Raw genomic sequence first — 16,203 nt, 5'->3', positions numbered from 1 at the left:
GGGTCTCACCTCTCCAGGGCGCAGTGCCTCCACCCGAATCTTGATTGGAGTTCTCTCTCTGGGACTGCAGAAGGGCTATTATCTTCTGCCAGGGGCTGATTCGGGAAACCCCTGCCACTCTCAGTACACACTCACAGGGATCAGGAGTAAAACAGTTTAACAGGTTTATTGCTATGCAGCATAAATTAGATGGATTTAAAAGAATAACATGAAATACAAATAACTGTGCTCTGTCAAGGTCATATACACATCTCACTCTAATTCTACTTCAACCCTGCAAGTATAACGTAGTAGGGTTTTTTGTTTGTTTCTTCTAGTTTAACTCAGTCCAAACGTTGGGGCCCAGTTGCCGCGGATGCAGGCGCGCAAATTAAAACAGTTGGTGCACTTAGACAAATATAACTGGCAATAGTCTGAGCTGTAATGTACTCACTGTAAATAACGCTGGTAGGACCACAAGTCTCAGAAAGTCACTCACGGCACGTCTCTAACGGTCGGATGGTTCTCTGGACACCAGCTGGGGGCGGCCGGATTCAGTCCTTTATACGGTGGGAGTGCAGGCAGAAATCTCCAAGTTTTTGATGCAACTTGCTCCAGAGGGTAACACAAAGTCGCACTCTCTCCAGCAACACGAGTATATCCGGGAGGACAGCAACCCTGCAGCATGGGGCCAGGCAAGTCCCCCGTGCTCTGTCTCTCCCAACAAGATACCACGCTCTTTTCTTCCTGTGAATTCTTAGTTTCACTTTCTCCCCAGCTCCTGCCTCCAAGTCCCTCCTCCTCCAATCCAAGCTGTGTCATCTGACTCAAACAAGGATCCCTGGGAATTGTAGTCCAGGGGTCCTTGGGAAATGTAGTCCACTGCAGCTCAGAGGAAAATCTGCTAATGTCTGTAGGTCCTGGTATAACAGCAGCTGCAAAGCTCTTCTTAGTGTCTGTAAATCCCAGTATACCAGTAGCTGCCCTAACAGTTCCCAGTGTAGGTGTTACACTCTCCCCCTGGTGAGTCATTGAAAGTGTCCCATCACGACATGAGGACTCACCACCTGAAACATGAATGGGGGTTAAAGCATCCTGACTAACACCAAATTTACATGCACGCAAACCACCTCCTGGACACATAGGAGATACTGGGAAATAAGGCCAAACAGATTTTGAATTAAAGTGTATCAGCCGGGGGACCTCAGTGGTATGTCCCATTCTATCATAGGTCAGCATCATGGGTGGCCTAGTGTCCCGTTTGGGACGAGTGTGTACTGAGGGGGCCCCCTCCTCAGCTCCCGACTCTTGTCGGTCAAGAACGGGCTCCTCCAGGTGGATCTCTTCATTTAATAAATGTCCCTCTTCTGAACTCTCCCCCAATGGTGGGCAGAGCGCACTCGCCTCCTGACGAATGTCCTTTTTTTGTGCTTCCACGTCAGAAGTCTGGTTTTCAGGGCCCCCCCCTATGGGGCATGGGTCCTCAGTCCACCTGTAGCTCCATTGACCTTCAGATCCCCATTCATCCCCAGACTCGCTGTCACTTCCTCCTGAAGCAACTCCAGGCTGGGGTGGTTGTTGACACCTACGACTTCTCCTATTGCATGGAAGGTTTGTATGACCTCCTTGGGTTGGCAATGGCGGTAACAGGATGTTTTTTCCCACAGGCAACAAATGGTGTCGATGATAGGTTTTGACAGCTCCACTCCCTTTCTCGGGCTTCACTCTGTAGGCCGGGACACCAGGCACCTTCTCCATCACCACATAAGGGTCAGTACACCTCCGATCAGCAAGCTTATGCTTCCCAGGAAGACCTAGAAGTTGGATAAGAACTCTATCTCCAGGCAGTAAAACTTGTTCCCGAACTCTACAGTCGTAGCGAGTCTTATTGCGCTTCCCTGACCGACCAGAGGCCTGCTCTGCCAATCTGTACGCTTTTTCCAAATCTTCTTTTAGCTGGGACACATATTTTAAATAGGTCTTCCCATTAGAATTTTCAAAGGATGTCCCAAAACTAATATCCACTGGTAGCCGAGCTTTTCTTCCAAACATGAGAAAATAGGGCGAGTATCCCGTTGACTCATTTGTGGTGCAATTGTAGGCATGAACCAACTGACTCACATGCCTGCTCCATTGTCCCTTCTTCCTGGGATCCAAAGTGCCTAACATGTTCAGAAGGGTACGGTTGAACCTCTCAGGTTGAGGGTCCCCTTGGGGGTGATACGGGGTGGTTCTGGATTTCTTGATCCCACAGATAGCGCATAGCTCCTTGATTAGTCTACTTTCGAAATCTCTTCCTTGATCGGTATGGATGCGGGCAGGCAGCCCATAATGCACGAAGAACTTTTCCCATAGTGTTTTTGCTACAGTAGTTGCCCTTTGATCTTTGGTGGGGTAGGCTTGGGCATATCGGGTGAAATGGTCAGTGACCACTAACACATTACTGACATTGCTTTCATCAGGCTCGATGGAGAGGAAATCAATGCACACTAGCTCAAGTGGGCCATCACTGGTAATGTTCACAAGGGGGGCTGTTCTCAAAGGCAAGGTTTTTCTCAACACACATCGGGAGCATGATTTGCAGTAGTCTTCAATATCCGCTTCCATCCGAGGCCAGTAAAATCGGTCAGCCACAAGACTCGTGGTCTTTTCGATGCCAAGATGTCCATGGTCATCATGCAGGGACTTCATGACCATCCTCCGGAATCGGGTGGGTAACACCAGCTGTCGGTGGACTCCTTCCTTCTGGCGCTTTGCCTCCCAGTATAGTAGTCCATTTCTTACTACCAGAGACTCTAGCTGCCGCGTCAGCAGGACAGATTCCTCAGATTCTTTTCGGGCCTCCAGCCCCTCTTAACCCACCATCGGACCACCCCCACTGATCGATCCTCCTGCTGCGCCTTTTGGACTTGATTACGAGTCAGTTGAGGGAGAAAGTCTGGGGTTACATTTGTCACTTGGCAGTACAACAACGGGAGCGCTTCACTGGATACTCCTAGGAATTCAGCACAACCCTGCATAGGGAGAGCATTAGTTTGATGTCTATGGCACAGAGTCTTCACCTCAGGGGCAGGGACCTCTATCCATCCTCCTTCTTCTTCATTTAAGGGTTCCCTAGGCAGGCGAGAGAGTGTGTCTGCATCGATGTTACTGATCCCCGGTCGATATTTTAAGCTGAAATCGTACAAAGAGAGTGCGGCAAGCCACCGGTACCCCGTGGCATCCAGTTTTGCCGTGGTTCTCACGTAGGTTAATGGATTGTTGTCGGTATGAACCACAAAGGGTACCCCATAGAGGTAGTCATGCAGCGTGTCCACTACAGCCCATTTCAAGGCCAGAAACTCCAGTTTGTGGGCTGGGTAGTTGCGTTCACTGGGAGTCAATCCTCGACTAATGTAGTAGACGGGACGCAGACAGCCTTCATGGTCTTGATAAAGAATCCCTCCTAGCCCGTCAAGAGAAGCATCTACATGTAACACATATGGTTTGCTGGGGTCTGCATAGGCCAACACTGGGGTTTGGGTCAAGCATGACTTCAATTTCTCGAATGCCTCATCGCATGCCGGTGTCCATCTATCCCCAAAAAGTTTGTTAACTTTGAAGTAGACCTTCTTTCCTGACCTTGAGGAATGGGCTGTCCTCCCGGAAGGGGGATACCCCTGAGTAAGGGCAGTTAATGGCTTCGCAATCCGAGAGTACTGGGGTATAAATCTTCGGTAGTATCCGCAAAATCCTAAAAAGGACCTAAGCTCCTTCAGTTTGGTGGGTTTTGGCCAGTTTACAACAGCCTCCACTTTGGCGGGGTCGGTGGAAATTCCTTCTCTGCTGACTATGTGCCCCACATATTTCACAGTCGTCTGGCAAATCCGGCACTTATCAAGGGACAACTTCAACCCAGCCTCCTTCAACCGATCCAGCACCTTGAACAACCGCTGGTTGTGTTCTTCCAGAGTCTTCCCAAAAACAATTAGATCATCGAGATAAACCAGGACCTCACGTAAGTGCATGTCCCCCACTACTTTGTCCATACATCTCTGAAAAGTGGCCGGAGCACCTGTCAGTCCTTGAGGCAGTCTCTGAAAGTCGAAGAACCCAATGGGGCAGATAAAAGCAGTCTTCTCTTGATCTTCTTTTGACATGGGTATCTGATAGTAGCCACTCCGGAGATCTAACACAGAAAACCATTGGCTCCCTTGCAAGCAATCCAAAGCTTCATCGATTCTGGGCACAGTGTACTGGTCGGGGATCGTACGCTTATTCAAGGTTCGATAATCCACACACATCCGAATAGCTCCATTTTTCTTTCGAGCTATCACAATGGGGGAAGCATAAGGGCTACTAGATTCTATGATGACTCCTGTGTCTAACATACCGCGTAGATGCTGCCTGACATCTTCGATATCTGCTGGAGCCAATCTTCGGGACCTCTCTCGAAAAGGCTTTTGATCCTTCAACCGAATGCGATGCTCCACTCCATGAGCGAGGCCCATGTCCCATTCACCTAGAGAAAAAACTGCACCTCGCATCATCAGGCCATCAATGACCAACCCCCTCTCTTCTCCTTTTAGCTCGCTTCCTTCAAAACAAGGGTCAAAGCTTTCAGGCCGTAGTTCCCTCTTCTCCTCCTCCGTTCTCACATAGGCCTCCAGGCAGACTGGGTGGATGGATAGGGTCTGCGAGTAATTTTCTCCCCCAACTTCCCGACACCACTGAGCTAACGTACGGAAGATGTTGGCATTTGTTCCCACTATGACAGGTGTTTGTCTCTCATCTGCCTCGGCCTCTGGGCAGATTAAGGCTATGATGGGTATCTCTTTATCCACTCCAACAACAGTCTCTGAGAATCGTAGCGTCACGGACACGTATCCTCTGTAGGGGTAGCTGTGCTCACTCAGTCCCCACACCACGAGTCCAGACAACGGTTTCAGAGGCACTTTGGATAAATATCTCTTAATAATAATAATAATATAATAATAATAATTTTTATTTATATAGCGCCAACATATTCCGCAGCGCTTTACAAATTATAGAGGGGACTTGTACAGACAATAGACATTACAGCATAACAGAAATACAGTTCAAAACAGATACCAGGAGGAATGAGGGCCCTGCTCGCAAGCTTACAATCTATGAGGAAAAGGGGAGACACGAAAGGTGGATGGTAACAATTGCTTTAGTTATTCGGATCTCTTATACCATCCTTCAAAGATGATAGATACTTGAGACCCGCTATCCAGTAATACTGTGCAAGGTTGACCATTGATATATGCGGGGACATGTGGGGATGGTCCCACTAAACCTTCAGGCAGGGTTTTCGATGATGCACTATTAGATGGGGCGGTAGAGTAGGTCCTAGTTGCTGATGGGGGCTCAGTATGGGGTTCTACTGGCCCCCTTTCCCGTTTCCCGACTGCCTCTGAGGGTGATGGGGAAGCTGTGAAGAGTTCTTTGAGCTCCACCTCTTTGGACACTGACGAGCTATATGGCCTGGACTCCCACAGACGAAGCACCCTTCTGGTTTCCTACTCTCCACTCTACCGAGATCTTCTTTCTCTCTTCCTGAAACCAGTGTTTTCTGCTCGGCTACCTCCGCAACACTTTGAAGTCGCTGTATTGTCTTGGCCTGAGCACTTAACAGTTGTGTAATCTGCTCCCCCTGTTTCTCGATGACTTTCAACAGTTCTATGTGTCGGCATTCGGCTTCTGGCTTCAAGGCAACAGTAGTCACCCGAGGGGATGCCTTCTCTCTTGCGGCCAAAATAACCTCCTCCTTCCGAACTTCCTTAAGCAACTCATGAAAAGATCCAGGAATCTTCTCTCTATCACAAGACCTCATCCACTGGGCAATTGGATCATGAGTGAGAGCTCCTCTGAGTACTTGTTCCAGGCGACACTGATCAACTTCTTGAGGGCTGATGCCACCTTTAGCTACTATTCTATGAACCAGCTTATCTAGTCGGTATAAATAGTCGGACATCTTCTCATCTGGCTGTTGGTAGGTGGTACGGAGTTTAAAGAGTAGATCAGTAGCATCTTCAGGGGATCCAAAAGCATCTTCTAAAGCACTCATATAATCTTGATAAGTTGCCAGAGGCTTGCTCCGCCAAGCAGCCTGCACCACCTCCATAGCAGTACCCTTCAAGCTCTCTACTATTCTCTGCCTCTTTACAGCATCAGTGCACTGCCACTCTTCTAGGCACTGTAAAGTGACATCCCTCCAAGTATCATATCCTTCTTCTCCAGTAGGGGTGGGGAGGGCACCCGAGAAAATTCTTAGACGACGGTAGTTCCCTTCTGGCTGCATCTTGGCAAACTGACTGACTAACTTTTCCATAGCTGTCATAAGCACATCAGCAGGGGCCGCTGTCTCTTCAGGACGGAATCTAGGTGGAGTAGAAGGTGGAGATATACTAGTCTTTCTAGGCTGAGTGGTTGATTCCTGTTGCCGGGTCTCAACTTCGGACTCAGTAGGCCAAGTGATCTGCCATTGTCGACCATACTCTGAAGACACAACTACCATAGAGGGGAAGTATTCTTTCCTCAAGATCTGCCCGGTTGAAATCAGGGCTGTGGGTAACTGTCCCCCCTTTTCCTTCCGGCGATCAACCACTTTAGGGTGGGCAAGTTCAGTGAGTCGGTTAACTATTTCCAGTATCTCTTCATCAGACGCATCACAGAGCTCACCACTCACTGCAAAGCTTTGTTTGGCGGCAACATCCATCTCTTCACACCATAAATACACTTCTTGTTCTGTTAAAGTCTCCATAGTAAATACTCCTGTGTTAGTTCTAGATCTCAGCAGTGCCTCCACTGTAACACCCCTTTAGGGCTACCACGGTACACTGGGTGTTATGGGGGGTCTCACCTCTCCAGGGCGCAGTGCCTCCACCCGAATCTTGATTGGAGTTCTCTCTCTGGGACTGCAGAAGGGCTATTATCTTCTGCCAGGGGCTGATTCGGGAAACCCCTGCCACTCTCAGTACACACTCACAGGGATCAGGAGTAAAACAGTTTAACAGGTTTATTGCTATGCAGCATAAATTAGATGGATTTAAAAGAATAACATGAAATACAAATAACTGTGCTCTGTCAAGGTCATATACACATCTCACTCTAATTCTACTTCAACCCTGCAAGTATAACGTAGTAGGGTTTTTTGTTTGTTTCTTCTAGTTTAACTCAGTCCAAACGTTGGGGCCCAGTTGCCGCGGATGCAGGCGCGCAAATTAAAAGTTGGTGCACTTAGACGAATATAACTGGCAATAGTCTGAGCTGTAATGTACTCACTGTAAATAACGCTGGTAGGACCACAAGTCTCAGAAAGTCACTCACGGCACGTCTCTAACGGTCGGATGGTTCTCTGGACACCAGCTGGGGGCGGCCGGATTCAGTCCTTTATACGGTGGGAGTGCAGGCAGAAATCTCCAAGTTTTTGATGCAACTTGCTCCAGAGGGTAACACAAAGTCGCACTCTCTCCAGCAACACGAGTATATCCGGGAGGACAGCAACCCTGCAGCATGGGGCCAGGCAAGTCCCCCGTGCTCCGTCTCTCCCAACAAGATACCACGCTCTTTTCTTCCTGTGAATTCTTAGTTTCACTTTCTCCCCAGCTCCTGCCTCCAAGTCCCTCCTCCTCCAATCCAAGCTGTGTCATCTGACTCAAACAAGGATCCGTGGGAATTGTAGTCCAGGGGTCCTTGGGAATTGTAGTCCACTGCAGCTCAGAGGAAAATCTGCTAATGTCTGTAGGTCCTGGTATAACAGCAGCTGCAAAGCTCTTCTTAGTGTCTGTAAATCCCAGTATACCAGTAGCTGCCCTAACAGTTCCCAGTGCAGGTGTTACACCTATTTTTTATTTTTATTCTTTTTTTTTACATGAATATGTATCCCAGGGCCTGAAGGAGAGTCTCCTTTCCTCCAGACCCTGGGAACCATTCAGACCACACACTCCGTATAAGATGACTGGGCGTATAAGATGACCCCCGTCTTATACGGCGAGTATATCCCAAACTCCATACTTTATATGGATAAGTTGGGGGTCGTCTTATACGCCCAGTCGTCTTACACACCAGAAAATACGGTATTTTGTGTAACATATTTCTGTGATTTAAGGGCATGAAAATTCAAAGTTGGAAAAACGCAAAATTTTCAAATATCCGTTTTTTCCCCAAGTAAACGCAAGTCACATCAAATAAATTTTACCACTATCATGAAGTACAATGTGTCACGAGAAAACAATGTCAGAATCACCGGGATCCGTTGAAGCGTTCCAGAGTTATAACCTCATAAAGGGACAGTGGTCAGAATTTTAAAAATTGGCCTGGTCATTAATGTGCAAACCACCCTTGGGGGTAAAGGGGTTAACAGAAATAAATACTTGAAATAGGTCACTCTGTAACGGCTCTATATAATGAGTTTCACTTTTTTTTTTTTATTGAAGAACTGAAATAAATTAACTTTTTGATGATATTGTAATTTTGTGATTAGCACCTGTATATATTTTACTTTGTGGTATACTTTTGTTTGCAATGGGTCATTATCAGTGCTGGGTTTTTGTGGGCCAATTTAACACCTACCACGATTTATGATGCTCAGATACAGCAGAGAAATATAGATATAGTACAATGCCAAAGATTTCACTTCTTACATTACATAAGTGATATCTATTGTATATTCTACAATAACTCAGAAACCGGCAAATCCCCGCAGCGTACCCCGCAGTGCGTGTCCAGGGAGGATTCATACGTCTGCAGTCACACAAAGAGACGGCAGACTTATTGATTTGGACCGGTGAGAAACTGTTTGATGTAAAAGGATATTAAAATATATAAATAGTAAGGAAAACAAAAAAAAAAGTGTTTTCTAATTCAATAGTGAAAGCTTTTGCCCCTTAGAAATGGTTTTCAAGAACTAAGAATGACTGCAAACTTTTCATGTGATTGTAAAATCATGACAGTGTGCAATGTGCGCACAGCCTAATACCAGCCAAAACTGGTATAGCCACGTCCAAACTGCATGGTTCTCTTTGTTCTATTAAAGGGAAATATATATTGGCACCAATCCGGTCTAGAGATATAAGAATTATATATTCCGGATGTCCCATGACGGATCTATAACTCACCGAAACTGCTAGCAGCTAAGCGCAACGAATGCACAGCATGGATTTCTCCGTATGCAGTTCAGGTAATTGCTGTGTTTACACTTAAAAGAATCCCCATGATGTGGGGCACATTCTGATTATCGTTTAATTCTTTTATGAAGTTCATACAGCGATACATGCATAAAAATGGTATTTCTCCTTACCTCTAAGAAAAGGGGAGGTTTCAGCCTCTAAGTGATGTCACCACAGGGGGAGTGCCTGGGTTTTGGAAATAAGTAGTGAAGCGAGCAGTCTTCACACGTCTTTTGTCCAGGGACCAGCTGCTATACAGATGTGATATGAATCTTGATGTGTCTCCTGAGCACATGGGCAACCAGGAGATGAAATGATCTGAACGCTATGTTACTTTTTTTCAACTTTAATCCCATTTTATTTGTAATTGCATTGTACATACGCTATTTGTCTCCTTTATAATATCTTTTTTTACCTCTGTAAAACACTGCCTACCATTTATGGAGTAAAATATAAAATTACTAGCTTGTCTCTCTTTGCTCTATAACGTACGGTCGCGTCCTCTGAAGTGAATTACGCTACTAATCTAAATTGGCTCCAGACTCGATAATAATTACGAAATCGGAGCTGGTGGCAGCAGAATTTGTCCTGTGCAATTGGGAGGCTTGTTAGCGACCGACGGCGTTGATAATTATTGTTCCCGCCTGAGTTGGAGTAGTTATATCTCCCTTGCTGCAGCGTGCCCAATAGCTAGTACATAGCAGACAGCCTTTCTGGCGAAGAATTTCCCTAGGTGCAGTACCCTGACTGACCTGAGGGTAAAGGGGGCACCAGAGAGCTGCAAATTCCAAACCGTAACTAGGAAGTGGGATATAGGGAAATCCCCTTCAGAAGGAACCAGGGGCAACCAAACAACCGCGGTTCATGACAAATTGGTGTGAGTGGTGGGGATGATAAAGATATTTTCCCTGTGAGCCATGACAGATTTGTAGGATCCCTGACATAACTGGTGTGATCCATGACATATTGGTGGCAACGCAGTGGGATTCCTGACAGTGGCCTCCGATACCCTCCAAATTGTGGTGTGGTCTCCGATACCTTCCAGGCACCTTACGAGTTGGGGTGTGGCCTCCAGGTACCCTCAGACTTGGGGTGTGGCCTCCGATACCCTGCGAATTGTGGTGTGGCTTCTGGTACCTTCCAGGTATCTTATGACTTGGGGTGTGGCCTCCAGGTACCCACTGACATGGGGTGTGGCCTACGATACCCTCTGAATTGTGGTGTGGCCTCCAGTACCCTCCGAATTGAGGTGTGGCCTACGAGTACCCTGAGTTGGGGTGTGGCCTATGGTGCCCTCCGAGTTGGGGTGTTGCCTCTTTTACCCTCCGAGTTGTGGTGTAGCCTCTGGTACCCTCCCAGTTGGGGTGTGGCCTCTGGTACCCTCCGAGTTGGGGTGTTGCCTCCGGTACCCTCCAAGTTGGGGTGTGGCCACAGAGTACCTTCAGAGTTGGGGTGTGGCCCCAGGTACCCTCTGAGTTGGGGTGTGGCCTCTGATACCCTCCAAGTAGGGGTGTGGCCTCCGATACCCTCAGAGTTGGGGAGTTGCCTCTGGTACCCCCTGATTTGGAGTGTGGCTTCTGGTACCCCCTGATTTAACACAAATAATGAGTTGGTGATTAAATTATCACCTGTGCAGTACAAGGAAATCCTGAAAACATGACCTGTTTGCAGCCCTCGAGGAATGCAGTTTGACACCCCTGGCCTACGGTATCTTCCGAGTTGTGGTTTGGCAGCGGTACACTCTGAGCTGGGGTGTGGCCTCCGATACCTCCGAGTTGGGGTGTGGCCTCTGGTACCCTTCGAGTTGGGGTGTGACCTACGGTACCCTTTGAGCTGGGATGTCACTTCCGATACTCTCCAAATTGGGGTGTGGCCTCCGATATCCTTTGAGTGTAGCCTCCAGTGCCTTCCAGGCACCATCCGAGTTGGGGTGTGGCCTCTATGCACCCTCCAAGTTGGGGTGTGACCTCTGGGCACCCCACAAGTTGCGGTTTGGCCTCCAGATACCCTCTGAGTTGGGGGTGTGGCCTCCGGTACCCACCTATTTGTGGTATGGCCTCCGATACCCTCTGAATTGAGGTGTGGCCTCCGGTACCCAGCCATGTTGGGGTGTGGCCTCTTGGGGAGTGGCCTCCGGGTACCCTCCGAGTTGGTGTGTTACCTCCGATACCCTCCAAGTTGGGTTGTGGCCTCCACCCGGGTACTCTCTGAGTTTGGGTGTGGCCTCCGATACCCTCTGAGTTGGGGTGTGGTATCCGGTTCTCTCCGAATTGGGGTGTTTCCTCCGGTACCCTCCGAATTGGAGAGTGGCCTCCAGTACCCTCCGAATTGGAGTGTGGCCTAAGAGTACCCTCAGAATTAGGATGTGTCCTGAGTTTTCCATCGAGCTGGGATGTGGCCTCCGATATCCTCCGAGTTGGGGTGTGGCCTCTGGGTACCCTCTGAGTTGGGGTGTGGCCTTCGGTACCCTCCGAGTTGGGGTGTGTCCTCCAATACCTTCCAAGATGGGGTGTGGCCTCCGATACCCTCCGAGTTGGGGTGTGGCCTCCGATACCCTCCTATTTGGGGTGTGGCCTCCAGTACCCTCCGAGTTGGGGTGTTGCATCTGATACCTTCCAGGCACCCTCGGAGTTAAGGTATGGCCTTCGGGTACCCTCTGAGTTGGGTTGTGGCCTCCTGTACCTTCCAAGTTGGGGTGTAGCCTTCCGTTACCCTCCGAATTGGGGTGTGGCCTCCGATACCCTCCGAATTGGGTTGTGGCCTCCGATACCCTCCGAGTTGGGGTGTGGCCTCCAATACCCTCAGAGTTGGGGTGTGGCCTCCAATACCCTCTGAGCTGAGGTGTGACCTCTGATACCCTCCGAGGTTGGGGTGTGGCCTCCAGTACCCTCCAAATTGGGGTGTGGAATCCGGTTGCCTTTGAGTTGGTGTGTGTGACCTCTGGTACCCTCCGAGTTAGGGTCTGGCCTCCGGGCACCCTCCGATTTGGGGTGTGGCCTCCGGATATCCTCAGAGTTGGGGTGTGGCCTCTGGCACCCTAAGATTTTGGGTGTGACCTCTGATACCCTCCAATTTGGGCTATGGCCTCCGGTACTCTACGAATTTGGGTGTTGCCTCTGCTACCCTCCGAATTGTGGTGTGGCCTCCGAGTACCCTCCGAATTGGGGTGTGGCTTCCAGTACCCTCTGAGTTGAGGTGTGGACTCCGATACCCTCCAACCTAGGGTTATAGCAATACTCCATTTATATTGTTTTTTTTAATGTTTTGGCGCTTTAATGCAATAAAATCTATTTTATTGAAAAATTATTTTTGCATCTCTTTATTCTGAGAGCTATAACTATCATTTTTTTGGCTGATGGAGCTGTATGGCGGCTTGTTTCGTGCTGGACAAGCTGACATCTTCAGCTACACCATTCTTATTTACATTAGTCTTTTTGTTCGGCAAGATGATGATAAAGCATAGTTGTGTTTTTTTTTTTTTTTTTTACTGAGTTCAGTAAGGGGTTAAAGCAAACCTGTCACCAGGTTTGGTCGATATAAGATACGGCCTTTCAGGACTTCTCTGCATTCTATAATGCTGTAGATAAGCCCCTCTCAGACCTGCAAGAGAAGAAAAATTACTTTTATTATACTCACCCGGGGGGCGGTCTGGTCCGATGGGTGTCGCAGGTACGGTGCCTCCCATCTTCTTATGATCGCCGCCCTCCTGCTTGGTTCATGGCTCCCCGGCATCGTGCTCCTGTGCAGTAGTACTTATCTGTCCTGTTGAGGGCAGCGTAAAGTATTGCAGTGCGCAGGCGCTGGGCCTCTCTCTGAACTCTCCGAGCACCTGCGCACTGCAGTACTTTCCTCTGCCCTCAACAGCGCAGATAAGTACGCCTGCACAGGAGTGCGATGCCGGGGAGCCATGAAGCAAGCAGGAGGGTGGTGATCATAGAAAGATGGGAAGCGCCGGACCTGCGACACCCATCGGACCTGACCACCCCCAGGTGAGTATAATAAAAATTATTTTTCTTATCTTTCAGGTCGAATTGGGGCTTATCTACAGCATTATAGAATGCTGTATATAAGCCCTGAAAGGCGGTAGCCGTATCTTATATCGGCCAAACCCGGTGACAGGTTTGCTTTAACTAGTGGGACAGTTTTATAAGTCGGGTCGTTCCGAACGAGGCAACAAAAAATGTGTACTTTTATTGCTTTTTTTGCATAATAATATTTATGGGTATATTTTTTATTTAAAAAAATATATATTTACAACTTGTATTAATTTTTAATTTTTTTTTTTTTTACTTAATCCCACTATGGTTCTTTCACTTTCTGCAGTCTGATCATAGTTATAAAGTATAGCAATGTTGGAGCATTGCTATATCTTATAGCCTGTCATCCCTGCAGACACAAGTTAGTTAGATCATGCGCTGCGCATAAACTGACTTGCTAGTGCCTAGTGACCTGGCATCAGGTCACCATCGCAAAGATTGGGACCTCGCGATGACGTTGTAGAGTCTCCGAGCAAAGGTCGGAGGGGCTTTCTTCCCTCTGCCTGCTCGTTAATGCTGGGGGTTAAAGTGTCGGGAGCGGTGCGGGCACCACTCCTGGCATGGAGAGCCGGGTATCAGCTGTCCGAATCAGCTGACACCCATCGGTGATCATGTAAGTACAGCTTCTGTGCGTGCAAAATCGCATGGACATATCCATACGTCCAGGTCTCCTGGTACTTATTGACCTTGGACATATGGATATGTTGGGGCAATTTTGCATCTAAGGTCGTAAAGGGGTTATGTCTGCATCGTTAATTTTAGAGCTTTATAAAATGCAGTTAATTTACATGAGTATAAAAAAAATCACGATTTTCATCCAGAAAAATAGACTAATTTTCCATCTCTATTGTCATCCATATGGCATCCATTTTTATTCATCAGAAGTGAATAAAATTTACAAAAACAAATTCAGAGTCCTGTGTTCGCAATGGAAATGTATTCGTAAAAATCGGATGCGACGCGGATGATTCATATGGGATCCAGTTTTTTTTTTCTGCACATGCATAGACTTCAACATCCGAAATATAGAAGAGACCGTTGTGTGCTAAGATCTTTTTCAGACATTTTCAAACTGTAAACTGAGTAGCTCAACTGCATAACATTGCTCCTAGTGTTGTCCATGTGAGGTTGGGTTTGTTTATTTTTTTAATGAACAGCATTTGGACCCAAAATACAGTCGTGTGAACATAGCCTAAGAATACTTTTTGCAATAAAGCTGATCATAACTTGTATTAGCAGTAGATCAAGCAATAAATACATTGGGAGCATTGTAAAAAGTTGTTTAAAATACATTTTGTAAAGAACACACAGGAAGCTGCTCTAAACACAGATCACACTGCAGGTCTCTTCACTATGCGAAATTCATCACTGCTCATGTTACGGTTATAGAACTCAAGCAGTGAGATGTGCAGTATACATCACATAGGAGACAGACATTCTGTATATACATCACATAGGAGACAGAGAAACTTCTGTTTATACATCATATAGGAGACACAGACACTTCTGTATATAGAGATAGGAGCACAGGGTGCATGGACTCTGCCCACATAGTACCTCCTGGCACTGGCCAGCATCAGGATGCACTGCATGCTCAAATGTAAATGTGCCTTCACACTGCATTCAGGCATGCATTCATTTGCCCCATCGGGGCTCAAGTCCGAACCCCCATCCACAAAATGGGATTCGAGTGTATGCACCAACTGGACGAACATATACTCTGTCGTGCATCATTTTCGGGTGTGTACTCCTACTGGAGACTACATCCAGACTTAGTCTACTATGTCTGGGTGTCAGTGTCCAGTAGGTGCACCCACTCAAAAATGGTGCACAACAGAGCACATGTTTTGCACTGTCGTTGCATTTTGCAGGGGATTTGGACATAAGCCCTGAAGGGGCCAACGAACGAATGTCTGAATGCAGTGTGAAAGCAGCCTAAGGAGCCATTAAGGGCTGGCGGCCTGAACATTGCAGTTACTGGGAATCTGCTTGGGGTTGGAGAAAAGGATATCACTAGCCTGAGGTTCCCCACCCCTATTGTAACAATTCTAAGACTGAAATCACATTACTGTTGAAAAAAAATCAGTCCAATATTGTTCCTGAAAAATGGGACTAGTGTTATACTGTCAAGTATAACAATTCAGTAACCATGGGCTGCATTCTATGTTATAACAATATATTGCTTATTATGACATTATTAAGTTATTAAAGGATTGGGATAAATGTCTGCAGTCACTCAAACTACAGGCTGCCAAGTCATGATGGGGTGCACCTGCCGTTGAGACCCCAATACTACTGGTGTGATCAGGTGGTCGAGCGATCAGGCAGTCATGTGACCATGTTTGCTATTTGCATGTGTCGCCTAGATAAGTTTGGCTTCTCTCAATAGAAGAGAATTGTCACACGTCCCCCTGCTCACATCAGCGATGCTGGAGCCATTATTACTGTACATAGGGGGACTCATTGTTAAATATTAACCCCTTTACCCCAAGGGTGGGTTGCACGTTATGGACCGGGCCAATTTTTACAATTCTGACCACTGTCCCTTTATGAGGTTATAACTCTGGAACACTTCAACGGATCCTGGTGATTCTGACATTGTTTTCTCGTGACATATCGTGACTTCATGATAGTGGTAAAATTTCTTTGATATTACCTGCGTTTAATTGTGAAAAAAAATGGAAATTTGGCAAAAATGTTGAAAATTTCGCAATTTTCCAACTTTTAATTTTTATGCAATTAAATCACACAGATGTATCACACAAAATACTTAATAAGTAACATTTCCCACATGTCTACTTTACATCAGCACAATTTTGGAACCAAACTTTTTTTTGTTAGTGAGTTATAAGGGTTAAAAGTTTACCAGCAACTTCTCATTTTTACAACACCATTTTTTTTTTTAGGGACCACATCTTATTTGAAGTCATTTTGAGGGGTCTATATGATAGAAAATACCCAAGTGTGACACCATTCTAAAAACTGCACCCCTCAAGGTGCTCAAAACCACATTC

Source organism: Ranitomeya imitator, chromosome 1, assembly GCF_032444005.1.
Source record: "Ranitomeya imitator isolate aRanImi1 chromosome 1, aRanImi1.pri, whole genome shotgun sequence".
NCBI classification, from domain to species: domain Eukaryota; kingdom Metazoa; phylum Chordata; class Amphibia; order Anura; family Dendrobatidae; genus Ranitomeya; species Ranitomeya imitator.
The sequence above is the reverse complement of the archived record's forward strand: the minus strand, read 5'-3'. Positions refer to the sequence as shown.